Here is an 18200-nt window from a genome sequence, read left to right as displayed (position 1 = left end):
GTGATTAATTTTGGCTGCTTTGTACTGGTTTGAAGGCAGCCCTGTACAGAGAAGGTTTTGATGTTAGATGTCTTACTGCGTTTTAATTTTTTGGAAGCCTCGTAGAGTAGCTGGGATAACCCAGTCAGATGGGCGTCATTATTATTATTATTATTATTATTATTATTATTATTATTTCCCTCCTTCTGTTTCCAGCAACTGGTATTCAGAAGAAATCCTTCTTATGACCATGGGGGCAGACTACAGCCATCCTGGTTAGTAAACACTGAAAGCCTTATCCTCCATGAATTTATCTAATCTTTTAAAAACATCCAAGTTACTGGTCCTCAGTGATCACTGCCTTCTGTTGGAGGGAGTTCCATAGTATAACTATGCACTGCATGAAGAAACACTTTCTTTTATCTGCCCTGAATCTTCCTTGAATAGCCATGAGTTTCAATGTAATGAAAGAGGAAGGGGGGGGAACCTTTCTCTGTTTTTTCCATAATTTCGTGAACTCCTATTCTCCCATGCATATATAAAACCGTTTCGAAACCATGACATATAAGAACAAATGTTATATATATAACATTTCAAATCCAGCGGAAGTACTGACTGGGGTTAAAATCTCCCCTTGGAAGGCTGCTTGAAAGAGGCAAGTCTTATACAGGCTGCCCTTCACTTTTGTGCAAGAAGATGAATTACAATTACACAGAGCTAACTGGGCGAGATGGGAAACAAGAAAGAAGGGAAATTCTCGCGGATGAGATCTTGAAAATGCCAATATCCGGAATTGCTTGCTCTGTGCTTTTGCCCATTACCAGGAGCAATGAAGGACATTTCCTCTGTTGCACTAGGAAGAGTACAGTCAACATAACATTAAGCCGGCATATGTCTTACTCAAATTATTGTCTTGCTCTGCTTCTTGTGCAATGGTTCTGTTATGTACTGAGCTGAATCCTAAAACAATAGGATCCAGAATGCAGCAGTTTGATTGGTCCGCAGGAGCCACCCAATCCAGCTCCAGGTGGAAGTGAATCAGTGACCTGATTGGCCTGCAGGAGCAGCCAATCAGGCTCCTAGATGAAGTGAATCCACAACCTGATTGGCCTATTAGAGCAACCCGGAATTAGCCAATCAGGCGGGGCCCATTGTGTAAATAATGTATATATAGCTAGATGTTTTGGGGAAAGTTTCATTCATTGCTACTACGAGCTGAATAAAGAGCATGAAATTCACACTCGACTCTGAGTATATTTCAGATTCCTTCAGGGCAAGGTATGCCACAGATCCAATTAACTGAATTAAATTATAATTAATTGACACAACCACTCTCCTTTTTATTAACGTTGTTGATCTGCAAACCTACAATGGTCTCAGATGTGCCGACTCAGAAGATTCTTCCTTTCCCCCTGAGTGGCAGCTGCTCCAGGCTTTGATTTCCTGTATTTCCTAGTTAACCTGGGCAGACAGCCCAACAGGGAGAAGGAAAACTCTGGTCCAAAACCTCTGCTGCTTTGTGAGACATATTCAGGAGAATAAAAGGCTAAGGAACAAACCCTGCACATATCCAGAGTAGAGTATGGTTACCAGATTTTTTTTCCAATGAATCTGGGGACCCTTTTGTTTGTTTGTTTGTTTTGGAAGCTGAGTAGCAACAGGGAGTCAGTAGTGGGGATGGTGAGGCAAAAGACCCTGGGCCCAAGCACACATGGATATCGTATAAAGGTGCAAAGCCCTTCTTTCGCACCCTGTGAAACAGATGCACAGTTTTTAAAAAACTGGGCAACGGCGCGCCACATGCCGTGACTCCCGAGCCTTCCCCAATCTCCTGCCCCCTTCCCCCTTTGTTTTGACAGATCAGGGGAGGCTCAAGAGTCACAGGCAGGCGGCCGTTGCCCAGGAGGAGCACAAGGCACACAGTTGCTCTGCCAGGCAAGGTGCAAAGTCCTTCTTTTGCACCCTGTGAAACATAAATGCGCAGAGTTTTTTTAAAGACTGGGCAACGGCAGGCCGCCTGCGACTCCCGAGCCTCCCCTGATCAGTCAAAACAAAGGGGGAAGGGGGCAGGAGATCTGTACTGCTGGATGTCCCCAGTTCCCCTTCAGCAGTGGCAGTGTTTATGTTTATGTTTACCTGGTAGCGCAGTTGGCTCTGGCTGGCTTCAGGAGCTGCGCACAAGACACATCATATGGGGACTTCCAGCGAGGAAAGGGGGGGGCGCCACAGCAGCGAGCAGTTCCTGAAGCCAGCCAGAGCCAACTGTGCTACCAGGCTGGCTCATGGCTGCTGAGGCTGTCGCTGCCATGTTTCCCGGGGACAGATTTGCAAATATGGGGACATTCCGGGGTCGGAATTTGTCCGGGGACAGATTTGCAAATCTGGGGACTGTCCCCGGGAACCGGGGATGTCTGGTAACCCTAGTAGAGTCCCTAAGACAGTTGGATGGTACCTTGTACGCCTCCTTCCAGGAACTCCTGCAGCCAAGCTGGTGGCAAACGTCTTGCTCTGCTTTCCTTCGGACCATCTCAACAAGGCCAAGATGGGGGTTTTATCGTCTTGGCAGCACAGGATCTCCGTACACATAGCCCAGGCTTGCGCCTCAGGGAGGTCACTTCAGTGCTGCTTACACAGCAATTTTACTTCAACCCCAGAGGCACACTCCATTGTCACCCAAGACAGACGGATGACAACAACAACCTGCAGATGATGGGGAATGAATCTGGGAAGGACCAGAGCTCACATCCGTTGCATCAAACAGGTCCCAGGTTCAATCCCAGGCAGTGGCGAGGCATGGGGGACACAGGGGTGGTTGCCCCAGGTGCAAAAATGGTTAAGGGTGCAAAATTTCAACAACCGGGTGCTGGCTCTATACAGCTACATGCCTCCATGGCTGGGCTCTGTTGAAAATGATTTCTCCATGCAAACCAGTCAAGTCCAGTCAAAGGTGACTGTGGGGTTGTGGCGCTCCTCTCACTTTCAGGCCGAAGGAGCTGATGTTTGTCCACAGGCAGCTTTCCTGGTCATGCGGCCAGCATGACTAAACTGCTTCTAGTGCAACGGGATGGAAACCAGAGTGCAAAGAAACACTGTTTACCGTCCCACCGCAGCGGTACCTATTTATCTACTTGCGCTGGTGTGCTTTCGAACTGCTAGGTTGGCAGGAGCTGGGACAGAGTGATGGGAGCTCACCCTGTTGCAGGGATTCAAACCGCCGCCCTTCCAATTGGCAGGCCCAAGAAGCTCAGTGGTATAGACCACAGCGTCACCCGTGTCCTGTAACCAGGAAGTGACCTCATCAGACAATGGAACAACACCATTTTTCTTATTGATGTAGCTGCAATCTCTTGGGTGATGTGGATGCCTTAGACCAGGGGTTGGCAAGGTTTACCTTGCCTGGGCCGGTTCACTGCCACGGAGTCCCCTCCGTAGGCTGGATCTCGGGTGCGTGTTAGCACACGCACGTGCACAATTTCTGGTGTCTGCGTCTGCGCAGCCACAATTTCTGACGTCGGCATCTGCGCATGCGCTGACATGATTTCCAGTGCCACGGAAGCAAGTCCCTGAGTTGCGCTGTGCCGGTTTAGTGCAGCGCATGGGGACTGACCGAGCGGGCAGCTCAGTTCGGGGGTGGCTCATGGGCCGGTTAAACAACCTCCATGGGCCACTTGTGGCCCATGGGCCTTAGGATACCTATCCCTGCTTTAGACAGTTAAATGTATATGTGTATTCCATTCGTTTCCCTAACACCCTCCCACCCGCATGGCCCCGGGCGTTGGCAACCCACACTATGCCACCAATCCCAGGTGTTTCCAGGTAGAGCCTATCGCCTGAAATCCTGGAGAGCAGCCAGCAGGCAATGCCTACACTCCTGAGCTAGATGAACCAGTCCTCTGACTCAGCGTAAGTAAGTTTCCCTCGTTCCTTAGATGCTTCCGTGCATGCAAGGCCTGCACATTTCCGCTGAGCTACGGCCCTATACTAAGGACAGGGAGTGATCCAGGTCATTTTAAGACAAGAATGTAACTAAGTGATAGTGGGAGCTTTGTGCTCAAAGGGGGCAGGGGGAACCATGCTTTTGCAAATTCTCCAAGTCTGACTTCATCTTCCAGCAACCACAGAAGCATCATTCAGGCATGTCAAATCTTGCAACTCATGGTTGCAAGAAACAACACATCCTCGCCCGCTCGGTTATTTCCATTACACAACACACTGTATCGACACATTCCTTTAATGTGTGGTTGTTGGTGTGTTTTTTCCCCCTTTTTTGCCAATTGCTGCCCCAGCTTTGCATTAATAAAAAAGGGGAGGGAGTTCTGCAGAAGAGGCTCAAGAGATTCAAAGCAGGATAAAAACCTTGCTCTTTGACAATATTCTCTGGTCTTTGTTTCCAAGGGCAGCTCTCAGGCAGGATCCCACCCCTCCAGCTTTCCAGAGATCGTTGCATAATTATTGTGGAATTACTCAAAGGAAGGCCATTTGACAAAAACAAATGCACAGCACTCTTGGGGGCTCTGTGAATCCTGCTGTTACAAAGCCATAGGCGCTTTTTTAAAAAACACAAAATCACAACAGTTTCCGAATTTCATCAGGTAACATTTTGAAATATACTCTGAGTCGAGAGTGGATTTCATGCTCTTTATTCAGCTCATAGTGGTGAGGAGGAATGAATGTCCCCTCAAAGTATCTGCTTTATATACATTATTTACACAATGGGTTGCATGTGATTGGCCTACAGGAGAATTCCGGAATTAGCCAATCAGGTTGTGGATTCACTTCCATCTGGAGCTGGATTGGGTGGCTCCTGCAGACCAATCAGACTGCTGCATTTTGGATCTTATTGTTTTAGGACCAATCAGACTGCTGCATTTTGGATCCTATTCACTCAGTACATAACACATTTGTAGCAGGATTATCTTTTTCCCTGATGAGCAGACGTACAGCAGGTAAAGCTTTTCTCCAGTAAAAGATGGAGTGATAAAAGCATCGCAAAGGTGGCACTTCAAATACCTGTAGCCTTAAAATAACTTTGGGGAACCTGTAGCCTTCCAGACACTGTACTATGAACAGGATGTAAGATGCACAACACTTTAAAATTCACAGATTACCTATCCTTCCGAATAATTTTCTCACTCACTTTATTCTGAAATTACCATGTCATCTTAATTTGGAAATTCTTGGTTTCCCCTGGGGGTTTTTTTGGGGGGAGGCCTTGAGACATTTATTTGTATACCAGGGTTGTCCCAAGAAAGCAAAATGAGAAAGAGCTAGGTGTACCTAGTCTCCATTGCCAAGGCAGTCCCAGAGCAAGGTGCCTTAAAATTGCAGAAACCACATGGTCACAGTAGGATGGTCAAATGAAGAAGAGGATGGGGCTACTACAACTTTAATTGCGTAGAAGACTAAAGTACACCAGGTGTGGAAAAACCTGGTGGGACCTCCTGCTTCTACCTAATGACTAAAAGTCTAGGAACCCTGTCCATCATTTCGCCTGGCCGCAGGGAAGCAGTATACTGAGGTTGTAAATACTGATGCAATCAAACCTAGCCCTCGCTTGGGCAGTTGAGAGTGTGTCGGATAATTGGTCATTCTAGGAAACAAAGTACTCTGGAAGTCCAGAGGCTATTTATTATCTTTTGTGCACAGATCTGCAGGGTTCAGCTGCTGACTGCGTTTGTTATGGGGTGGTGGTGTTCCAGTCTAGCTCTGTGCTCTTTTTCCAAGAAAAGAAGTGCCGGAACTCACCCTTGTTCTCTTATAATGGCCATGGCGCCCACCTGAGAGGTACCAAAACTCAGTTCCAGAGAGTTCCAGCTGAAACCTGCCCCCCCTGCCCTGGTCTAGCTGCATTTTCTATACCGTATTGGCCTGTATATAAGCCACACTCCCCCCCAAAAAAGAAATTCTGACTGTGAAAAGTTAAAGTGCAGCTTATATTTGGAACCAAGCGTTCAGACACTACCGTCCTGAACGGGGTGGGGGCGTGGGGGGGTAGTGTCAGGAGTGCCAGGAGGCAGTAGTGCCAGGAGTTCAGGGCAGTAGTGCCGGGAGGTGGGCCACACCCGCAAATAAGTCTTGAATTTTAAAGGTGTGGTTTATTTGCGGGTGCGTCTTATATTCAGGCCAATACGGTATTGTATTTTATGTATTGTATTTCAACATAAAATTGACAACATAAAACGAACCTCAGAAATTTGATAGATAGATAGATGATAGATAGTCGTAAGCTGTTTTGAGACCCAGGTGGCAAAAAGCAGGGTATAATTTTTTAAAATAAATAAGAGACCAGGCACAGTTTAACCACCACATAAGCTTCGTTCCAGAAAACCAGGGTGAATGCTGAATAAACAGGTCATCTGGGAGAGCCCTTAGAATTGATTCTGCTCTTTGCAACTGAGGCATCCAAGTGCCTTAGGTGTGAACACGCTCCCAAAGGCAGCACATTATTCACTTTGCTAATCATGACTGGGGTGCTAAGTCTTATAAATACTCGTGATGACAGGAGTTAATAACATCCGTTTCCACATTTTCACCAGCCAGCAGGATATTATAATAGCAAACACCGCCAAAAAATAAATAAATTATTTTGAGGATATGAGGCTCGAGGGTTCTTTTTCCTGTCTGCTGTGAAAAATCCCATATTTGTGTGTGTGTGTGTGTTTGTGTGTGTGTGTGTGTGTGTGTGTGTGTGTGTGTGTGAGAGAGAGAGAGAGAGAGAGAGAGAGAGAGAGAGAGAGAGAGAGAATGAATAAACAGGCATGACACCATGTGGGCTATTACTGCTGTCAGAATTCCAGTTTGTAGTGTTAATACAGTTATGCGCTTTTAACTGTGTAGCCATGTAAACACAGAGAGACAAGAGTTGTCTCTGTGAGTGAAGGCAGAGCGAACATTTGTCAGTTAAAGCGCTGATGTTCAGCTGACTATATCTTGCTCAGTTTTCTCTGGTCTGTATGAGAGACTGGGTATCATTTTGGTTGTTTGAGTGGCCATCACCTGCCTCTCCCTTGTTTGCAACCTCAGGAGATAATGGTTTAGGTGCATGCATCAATCTAGAGCTTCAGCCTGCTGCTCATTGGTTCTGCGCAATGAACGGCCAATGTGTCATAGTGATTTGGGTGTTGGACTGGAATGGGGTTCTCAAACTTTTCTCTCTTTATTTTGGAACAAAAATTTGCTTGCGCCACACCGATTGTTTTCATTGCTAAGAAATGCATTAGAAAACAAGAAGAAACAACTCCTAGGTGAGCACATGGCAGCCTTCGATTTTCTGTGCCCAAGCCCCGATGGCCAGGTGCCAATTGCTGGTTGCACTGTGGTCTAAACCATCAGGCCTCTTGGGCTTGCTGATCGGAAGGTCAGCAGTTCAAATCCCTACGACGGGGTGAGCTCCCATTGCTCTGTCCCAGCTCCTGCCAAACTAGCAGTTCGAAAGCACACCAGTGCAGGTAGATAAATAGGTACCACTCCGGTGGGAAGGTAAAGGGCATTTCTGTGTGCTCTGGTTTCCGTCATGGTGTCCCGTTGTGCCAGAAGCGGTTTTGTCATGCTGGCCACATGACCTGGAAAGCTGTGTGTGGACAAACGCTGGCTCCCTCGGCCTGAAAGTGAGATGAGCGCCACAACCCCATAGTCACCTTTGACTGGACTTAATCGTCCAGGGGTCCTTTAACTTTATCTTTACCAGTGCCTCAGATGCTCGCATACACTGGTCACTTCCAGAAAATGTGTCTCTTGAGCATCCTGATTTGTTTTCAGGGAGCTAAGATAAGGTGGCACTTCTCATTGTGGAGGTTGCTGCTGGTAACCGAGGATGGGGCAAGGCAGATGGCACTGCATGGGTGCAGGCCGAAGACATCAAACTGGAGCCTCACCACGCTAACCCCCCTGCTGCCTCAACCCTCTCCTCTCCCTCTCTGTCACTGCCAGTTGCCTCTGCACTGGAAAGCCAGGAAAGTAAAACTGCCTCTCTCATCTTCACCGGCAGCTACCGTTCTGATTTGCTAGCGGAGAAATTAGCTTACATTGTACCAAGCAAGTGTTATCCCGCATTTTCCGGTTCGTTTCCCCCCACCTCGCTTTATCCCCCCAAAATCTGATATTTGAGGGGAGCAGGCTCATCGCAACACAGCTCCTAATCCGCTTTCACCGAGCAGTTTCTATTTATTATCAAATCCCATCTGAAAGCAACAAGAGTCTGGAAACATCTCTTGTCTCTGCCTTAGGACTTTGTAGAAGTGGCGCTATCAGCCACATAAGCTAAAGTGATAGCCACTAGAACTGGTTGTGCAACCTTGTGATGGGAATGGGAAGAATACTTAGCAGGAAATCTCCAGTCTCTAATTGGGCATGGATTACAGATGGAGAACTCTCATTGTTCTTTCTAAACTGGAAAAGAACAAAGCAAGCAAGGAAACAGCCAGGGCGTACGTGAAAGGAGGATTCGCAATCTCTTCACAAGATAAATATATACCGGTACATCTGTTTTGAAAGAACTTCCTAGAAACTGTTGTTATCTGCGGGGGGGGGGGGGGATGTCATTTTGCTTCTGGGTAGCTATTCGCTTTCCAACAACTCGTTACCCAATGATGGCAGCAAAGGAAGTTTCAGCTGCACTTTTTGCTGCATGTTTAACCTCCCTGCAGCAGTGACCAGAGGAGGAATGACCGCTGGGAGGAGTGTAGAGAGAAGAAACGCCATGGGGCATCTGCAGCAGCACAACTGGACACCTTCGTCTGCCCCAGCTGCAACAAAACATGTCTCTTCCATATCGGTCTCTACAGACTCAGCAGGCACTATAACTCTCCAAGGGTTTAACTTCACCTGCAAAGACACACTCCTCCATTGTCATCCAAGACAGACAGATGCCAACAAGTTGTTATTCTTCTTTGGTTCTTTGGTTGTACCTTTATCTATAGTTGATATAGATCATCTTATCCAACATCAGGGTCTTTTCCAGGGAGCCTTCTCTTCTCATGAGGTGGCCAAAGTATTAGAGCCTCAGCTTCACGATCTGTCCTTCCAGTGATCACTCAGGGCTGATTTCCTGAAGAATGGAAAGGTTTGATCTTCCTGCAGTCCACGGGACTCTCAAGAGTCTCCTCCAGCACCATAATTCAAAAGCATCAATTCTTCGGCGATCAGTCTTCTTTATGGTCCAGCTCTCACTTCCATACATCACTACTGGGAAAACCATAGCTTTAACTATACGGACCTTTGTTGGCAAGGTGATGTCTCTGCTTTTTAAGATGCTGTCTCGGTTTGTCATTGCTTTTCTCCCAAGAAGCAGGCGTCTTTTAATTTAATATCTATGGCAACCAAATTGGCCGGGTGCCTTGGTGGGGTGTCTCCCCACAACAGCCCTGTGAGGTAGATTAGCCTGAGAGGCAATGAATGGCCCAAGCTCACCAAGTGGACTTCATGCCTGAGTGGTGATTTGAACCCAGGCCTCCCGGGTCATAGTCTGTCACTCTACCCGCTATCCTACACAATGTGCTGGGCCCAGGGGTAACCCGTGAAATGCGGTCCAGGACCGGTCTAGAATCTGAAGGTTCCGCTAGGAGTCAGTCCGACAAGGCCAAGGCAGGACACAAGGCAGGAAACCAGGCAAGGACAGGTACAGGATCTCAGGCAGGATCTAGCATACAGCAATGTTGCTCCCACAACCTGGGGCGGGGCCCGACAGCCTTTTATCTTTGTCGGGGTAGTGGCCAGTCCTGATCCCCCGGCGACTCACCTCCCTGTTTTGCCCGAAGGTGAGCACTCCTCCTGCGAGTACTCAGGTCTCTCCTTCTCTCAGACCTTAGTCTCTGCAGCTCGGGAGATGTCGGTGGGTTACTAGACCCAGGGGCCGCCTCAGCCTCTCCTGACCCAACTGGTAGTGGAGCAGCTATAAGCAATGGCTCAGCTGAAGGCAATGAGGTAATCCCCACATCTGGAGCCAGGGCAGGCTCAGGCCCCTGACTCAGCCCAGCTGACGTTTGTTGCAGGGGAACATGTGCAGACTAGGACTCTTCAGGATCAGGCCCCAGACTTGCTTCAGGTGATGCCTGAGGCAAAGGATCCGGTGCAGACTAAGTCTCCTCTGGTTCCAAGTCCGAGCCCGAGTCCCAGGCCGTCACACACGGACAGTTATATTTGAAATACATCATTCGTAAATATGTGTCCTTAAATATTTATGTTTGCGTGTGACCCCTTGGCATAACTTTCGGCAGATGGAGTTAAAAACTTGAGCCTACACCTGTAAATCAGATCGTGTATCCATGTCAGGCCAATAAAGAGCTATATTAGGGCTAATCTTGCGCAATGCGAAAGGTATAAAGAGGAGATTAAGTTGTCAGCTAAGTGATGTGTGCGCACACAGATGAATAAGAGAGGAAGATCGTTCTTGCAAAACCCAAAGCAAGCATTTCTCCTGCCTCCTCCCATATGAGCAGAATCATATAATGCATTAGGGACCTAACGGAATCAATGGCAAGTTAACACCATGTTGGATACTTGCCTGTAGACTATTTCAGATGCTTGAAAGGACTTAGCGATGTCCATAACAGCTCTTTAAAAATGGATGTTAAAAACAAGGATGCATGGCATAGCAACCTCCCTTTTCAAGCCTTGTCGCATTTAAAGGTCCATCAATGGTTCCAAATTTCAGCCGATAATAATTCAGAGGAGTGGGGAAAGGTTGGGGGCAGGCTTAGTGGTTTTCAATGCAGTGGAGCCTCGGTTTTCGAATGTAATCCATTCCTGATGACCATTCAATTTCTGAAACGTTGGAAAACCAAGGTGCAAAGGGCTGTCAGCAATTTCCGTTGAGAAAATTGAAAAACATGCAACGGAAGCCATTCAGTTTCTGAGGCATGTTCGAAAATGGAAGCATTTACTTCCGGGTTTTCAGCGTTCGGGTTCCAAAACATTCTGCTTCTGAGATGTTCGAAAACCGAGGTTCCACTGTAATTGGTTTCACCTGTAAGGTATAACTCCTAAGTCCAGTTCTCCTTCTTGACTAATCATCATCATCATCATTTATTATTTATACCCCACCCATCTGACTAGGTTGCCCCAGTCACTCTGCGCAACTTCCAACATACAATGGTACCTCGGGTTAAGAACTTAATTCATTCTGGAGGTCCGTTCTTAACCTGAAACTGTTCTTAACCTGAAGTACCACTTTAACCAATGGGGCCTCCCGCTACCGCCACGCCACCGCCGCACGATTTCTGTTCTCATCCTGAAGCAAAGTTCTTAACCCGAGGTAATATTTCTGGGTTAGCGGTGTCTGTAACCTGAAGCATCTGTAACCTGAAGCGTCTGTAACCCGAGGCACCACTGTATATAAAAGCATAATAAAACATTAAACATTAAAAAACTTCCCTATACAGGGCTGACTTCAGATGTCTTCTAAAGGTTGTAGAGTGTCAGGGACCGTGCTAAGGAGGGCTGCACTGAGGAGGAATCTTCCCGGGAACAGGAGGACAGTGTAGATTTAGAACAGTGGTTTGCAGAGGGGCATAGTTCAGAAGGCAGAAGCTGGGAAATACTGGATGGAGAACAGCTAGGAGAATAAACACTGGAAGAGAGAGGGTTAACAGATTCACAGTTGTTGGACAGCATTTCTCCACCACCTTCCCCAAAGTTGAGAAGAGCTCAGAAAGTCTCAGAACAGAAAGCGCAGAGGGTACAAACTCAGGCTGCAGTACGTTGGAGTGATGTAGATTAACAGGGACGGAAGGGGGGGTGAGCCTTAAATGGAAGCACCGCCATTTCTAGGGAGACGTGTTCTTTTGTCTCTCACTGTGATTATTAAAGATTCTAACTGGTAAGGTGTTCCTTTCATTTGATCTTCTTGTCTTCTTGTCCCACGGGGGGAGGAAATCGATTCCCTGAAGCCTGACATAGCGTTACTTATCTCCTTGGCTCGGGGGTCGCATAACTCCATACCCTCCAACATTTCTCCAGTGAAAATAGGGAGTGGACGCGGGTGGCGCTGTGGGTTAAACCACAGAGCCTAGGACTTACCGATCAGAAGGTTGGCGGTTCAAATCCCGCGATAGGGTGAGCTCCCGTTGCTCGGTCCCTGCTCCTGCCAACCTAGCAGTTCGAAAGCACGTCAAAGTGCAAGTAGATAAATAGGTACTACCGCGGGGAGGTAAAGGGCGTTTCCGTGCGCTGCTCTGGTTCGCCAGAAGCGGCTTAGTCATGCTGTCCACATTACCCGGAAGCTGTACGCCGGCTCCCTCGGCCAATAAAGCGAGATGAGCGCCGCAACCCCAGAGTCGGCGACAACTGGACCTAATGGTCAGGGGTCCCTTCACCTTTAAGAAAAAGAGGGACATTGTGAGATCAAATCAGAAACGCCTTCTGTAAATCCAGGACTGTCCCTGGAAAACAGGGACACTTGGAGAGTCTGAGGATAGAGGGTTTGTGTCTGAGTGTGAAGAAAATAACAAAGGTAAAATGCAAATGAGTTGCTCCTCCCAGTTTGCCTCCAGCTCCACTCCTGCTGGCATGTGAAAGGAAAATGCAGCCTTCAGGCGAATAAGACTCCCCACACCTGATGCATTGCGTTGTTCCACCTGGTGCCTCTTTTGTGTGTGTGTTTGCTGCAACAAAGTCATGCCATTTACCTTCTCGTATCTGTCTCCATTTTCAGATTGATATTTCCGTTCCCGGAGCTCCTTAAATACACATGTTGTCCCGTTAATAATAAGCTGTGTCGGCACACACAGAAGTACGCATCTTGCGCTACAGCCAAGGAAGAAAAACAATCCTTTCAGGACCAAATAAATAAAGGGGGAAAATGAAATCAGCGACCTGCAAACTCTAATCGATTGGTGGTCTATGGATCTTGCAAAGCCTTAGATGGCTTCAAAAAGCAGTGACAAATTATTGTGGAAAGATAATAGGCCACAGGGTGCATGTTTGAGAGCCGATATAATGACGTTCTAAATGGTTACAACGGGGCATTAAATATGGATCCAGAGAAAGAAATAAAATGGGCAGTGGGGAAACATATGCGCTTCATTGCACAATACAGAAGAAAGGACTGTCAGTTTTCATGAATCAGTTGGGGAAATGCTTTCTTAAAAGGGGGGAGGAATGGAATTGGGTGTCTGTCACACTTTTGTGCAATCAGTGGTTGTGCAGCGATGGCCAGTCACACACTCTGCTGACGAAAATGTTTTATTTCATAATCATTCTTGTTGAAACATGAATATTTAAAAACAAAACAAAAAATTGTGTCTGCCAAAGCTGGTAAGCGCGGTTTGGAACTCTGATACATCAGGTTGTAGAAGTCGTATTTATTTTATTTTATTTTATTTTATTTTATTTTATTTTATTTTATTTTATTTTATTTTTTTATTTTATTTTATTTTATTTTATTTTGACAAATCGTAAGCAAATAAGAATAACAATGTGCACCCCACCACCGAGACCATTCCATTGTAACTATCCAACCTCCCAAAATTTCAACACCTCTTGCAATGGTTTGACCGCTTTCCGTTTTAACAGTACAAATTTCTCCTCAAAATCATTTCTCTTGCATATTCCCCCATCTCACCTTAATGGCACATGCTAATTTATCATTAAGAGCTATATCCCACACCTCTTTATACCATTCTTCCATTTTCTATTCTGCTTGCCCCTTCCACTTCCTAGCTATCATAATTTGTGCAGCTGTCAATAAATTTGTGAGCAAGTCCTTCATAGCCTGTGAACCTTCCACCTCAATGGGTGTCACTTTTGAACGCTGCCCTGTAAAATACTTCCTGTTAGCAGAAAATAAGAAAAAAAAGCTGTGTGGCCTTGTGTCTGTCTGTAGGTGTTGTTTGTTTGAAGGGCTGTCCCGCCCAAGTCTGATGTAAAGACAAAGAGAAGGCGTAAGAAGGGAAAGGAGAGGCTTTGAGGTTGCCAATTGACAGCACTTGGAGAGGAAACTTCCCCCTTTCATTTAAATTCTAGCAATTATTTCTAAATTTGCACTTCTGCGTGTAAATCATTGTTGTTTTGTTTAGTCGTTTAGTCATGCCCGACTCTTCGTGACTCCATGGACCAGAGCACGCCAGGCACTCCTGTCTTCCACTGCCTCCCGCAGTTTGGTCAAACTCATGCTGGTAGCTTTGAGAACACTGTCCAACCATCTCGTCCTCTGTTGTCCCCTTCTCCTTGTGCCCTCCATCTTTCCCAACATCAGGGTCTTTTCCAGGGAGTCTTCTCTTCTCATCAGGTGGCCAAAGTATTGGAGCCTCAGCTTCAGGATCTGTCCTTCCAGTGAGCACTCAGGGCTGATTTCCTTCAGAATGGATAGGTTTGATCTTCTTGCAGTCCATGGGACTCTCAAGAGTCTCCTCCAGCACCAAAATTCAAAAGCATCAATTATTTGGTGATCAGTTCTTCAGCCTATGTAAATCATAACATGCAAAATTTAAAAGAGGAGTGGACTTTAAAACTATTGGACTACATGGAGGTGGCGAAATTGAAGGCGAAAATACAAGACCAACAAGATGAAACATTTGTGGAAGAGTGGAGACCCTTTCCGATATGAGAAAATATCATAGTCAAATGAAATTGCAGGCAGGACTGGAAAAATAAGCAAAGGAATGAGAATGATAAAGGAATGCAACGCGGGATATATTTTATAGAAATAAGTATTACATTTACGGCAGTAGATAAAGGATTTGAACAGAAACATCGTGGAAGTAAGGATGGGAAGGCAAAACGTTAAGGGGATACTGTATGTAAACCGAATTGAATTTGTTAAATTGTATGAAAATCAATTTAAAAAAATATTGGGGGAAATGTGCAAAATGTAAGCAAATGTGTGTTCTCTTCTGTCATTTTCTTGTGGTGTAAAAGTTGCGATTTAACTGTCAGGAGCAAACGGGGTTAGAACAGCTCTTTCTGATGTTCTAGTTTCATACTTGAAGGCAATTCATGCCCCACATGGGGAAGAATTAAAAAATCGTATATATTCTGCTCTGCCCTGCCCTTTTCTGAGGTGGCATAGTTCATTCTGCCACTTCACTTCCTTTGGTTAACAACGAATTTTCAACAGAAGCCATACTTTTCGCAGAACATGAGCCACAACCTGCCAACAGCATTGGATTTATGCACAAGCAAAGGAAGCGTCAACTTAGGGCCTCGGATAATGAGAAGCCTCTAAATACAAAGCAATTAACAAATTTCACGATTTACATAATTGCTTTTTAAAAAATACCTAAAGGAAACGGGGGAAGCAGACTTGGAAACAGATATTATCGTCCTGATGTGACAAAAATACACTTAATGACTCCACACAATTATTTGTCATTTGTGTTTATCAATCCATGCAGAAATAACTATAATATCCTTTTAATATATGCTAAGTAAGAAATCATATGGTATTTTCATTTGAAGGTATTTCACATGCAAATAGGCTTATTGCAAGATAAATGGTTTAGTGAGATGGTTAGTTTTCAGATGCACAGGTTCTCCTAATAAATTGATATTTTATTTTATTTTTGTGAATGCATTTTTTTTGTGGAGAACTGCACTGCAAAATTCAAGCTTGTTACCAAAATTCACATGTTGTTTTGGAAATGGCAAATTTGATAGATTTGGCTTTCTCCCTCCTTAAGGAAGGCAAAGGGTTGGGTGTGAGGATCAGAGATGGAAAAGGAAATCCTGTCCTAGAAATAAAGGAGTTTAAATTTAACAGGGGAAGATGGAAAGAAAGCAAATCTGTTTGGTGCCATCCATAATTGGAGTTCTACATCAAGAACATTTCCGGTTAGTGGGGTGGGAGGAGCCAGTTCAACTTTTATGCCCTGATTGCCTTTGGATGCAAAGTAATTCTCACGAAACATCCCCCGAGTGCCTTGAAAAAAACCCCTGAAGGCAGAGAAGTTCCCTAGGAAACAAGATGTGTTTCCAAGCATTTTGAACTTTGGACAGCTGACAGGCTGTCACTTGAGCAGCAAGCATCATTGACTTGAGCAAATGTGCTGCAGCTTCGAAGCCACTCTTCTGCTTGCATGGAAGGAAAGACGGACAGACAGCAACTTAAACAAAGCCATGAGTTTAAGGCTGTGTTGTGACATCAAAGGCTTCTCAGCACCAAGGCGTTATCATGGCTAAGCTGGAGCTTGTGCAATATTGTCTCATTGGGTTTGCACCATGCAGATATCTATCGTCCGCTTCCTTCACGGCTGTTGAATGAGAAGCAAACTTTGGATTCACACAGAAGTGTCTTTCGAATGCCAAGAAAGCTATGTCCCCTGGGACCGTTTTCCTTCCGGAGTTGTCCCTGGGAACGAGAGAACAGAGTTTCCTTGTCTGCTGTTCTCCTAAAATGGTCCTTGGCTTGGACACGCTCGAGGAAAGAAGAAATGGCAACTCGGAGAAAGCATTTGGTTGCTGATTCCCACCACGCCAAAGGAAGCTTGCTGCTGATTTAAGCTGTTGTGCAACAAACAGCCCAAGCCAAATGCATCAATGTGGCTCCGGTGTTAGAAATTCAGATCTGTAAGCTAGACACCAAATGGCTCCTCAAACCAGGGTTACAGTCACCAAAATGGAAGGTCTAGTTGCCATTTTGGGGTCGGGCGGCTCGAAAGTCGTATTTTCCAACACAGCTTTTTGGTTCCGGAAATTCGTTCTGATTGTGCAGATAAAATATAATGGATAGAATTCTACAGGATGTGGTGTTAGTGTGTGAACACAGGCAAGATCAAGGATTCCTGGGCATGCACCTCCTGGCACCTGGGCATCTTCACTTGGTGCCAGGGGGGTAGGAAAGGGGGGTGGGGGCAAGTCACCCCGGGTGCCACCGTGGAGGGGGGTGACAAATTATCAAGGAACAATTACTGCCCTATTAGGGCAGTTCATAATTTATTTGTTTTTTTAAAAAATGCCTGCTCCAAAGGTCTTATCTTACTACACTAGGGGTTATATAGCTATATCTGAAATTTCATGCATATCAGTGAATATCTTGACCTCCTCCACAAAAAGAGCTGTTTACGTGGCCATTTTCTTATGTTGTGAAGGCTGAAATTTCAATTCAGTGGAACAGGGTCAAGATATTAACTAATATGCGTGAAATTTCAGATATAGCTATATAATCCCTAGTTTAGTAAAATAAGACCTTTGGAACAGGCATTTTCAAAAAAAAAGTTTTTTATGAACCACCCTACTGCCCTACCCTCCGCTGGGCTTCCCGGGTCCTGGAAAGTCGGCCTATGTGAGTAAAATGAGACTAGGCCGAGTAGATTAGGCCTTGCCTTGCCTTCGCCTTTTGCAGGCAAATAATAATAATAATAATAAATCAATGTGGGGGGGTGACAAGAAATTTTCCGCACTGGGTACCACCTGACCTTCCTACACCTCTGTCTGGTGCCTGGCAAATTTCAGTATTTTTTTTCCAAAAAAAAAAAATTGTTCATTTTATAACACAAATAAAAAACACAAACAGAAAAGACAAACAATACAAACAAATTCTTGTCATATCCTTATTTTTCTAAACATTGTTAAGTGGGCTTCCCCAAGTCCCACCTATCTGATTTTCATTTTACTTCATCTTTAGCAGCTTAGATATATCATAATTTCTAACCATCTTTTTTGTTTATCACACTTAAAATAACTTCACATTTTATCACGTACAAATAATACTGTTTTAAAATACCCTATCTTCTACTTCTAACCCTACAGCCTATATCCACTTCCAAAGCTATTCTAATATTTAAATATTAACATATTTTTTCAAATATTCCTTAAACTTCTTCCAGTCTTCTTCCACCGTCTCTTCTCTCTAGTCTCGGAATCTCCTGGTCAGTTTGGCAAGTTCCATATAGTCCATAATCTTCATCTGCCATTCTTCGATAGTTGGTAAATCTTGTTTCTTCCAATTCTTCGCTAACAATATTCTCGCAGCTGAAAAAAAGTAACATCCTTTTTGGGGATTTCACCCCCCACTATACCAAGTAAAAAGGCTTCTGGTTTTTTAATAAATGTGTTTTTCAACACTTTTTTCAATTCATTATAAATCCTTTCCCAGAAGTCTTTTACCTTGGGGCACGTCAGTGCCTGGCAAATTTCAAACGCTGTGTGGCTCCCTCCCCATGTGTGAAAAACCTATATAAGCAGTCAGCCACCATCTTATCCCAGACGAATGAAGCCAGATCATGATAGCTCAAGTGATGGACATGGGAGAAGGCTGGTCCTTAGGGTTGTTCCTCCATACATGAGGT

This window comes from Podarcis liolepis (genome assembly GCF_965112155.1).
Source record: "Podarcis liolepis genome assembly, chromosome: 12".
In the NCBI taxonomy this organism is placed as follows: domain Eukaryota; kingdom Metazoa; phylum Chordata; class Lepidosauria; order Squamata; family Lacertidae; genus Podarcis; species Podarcis liolepis.
Note: the sequence above shows the minus strand (reverse complement) of the source record.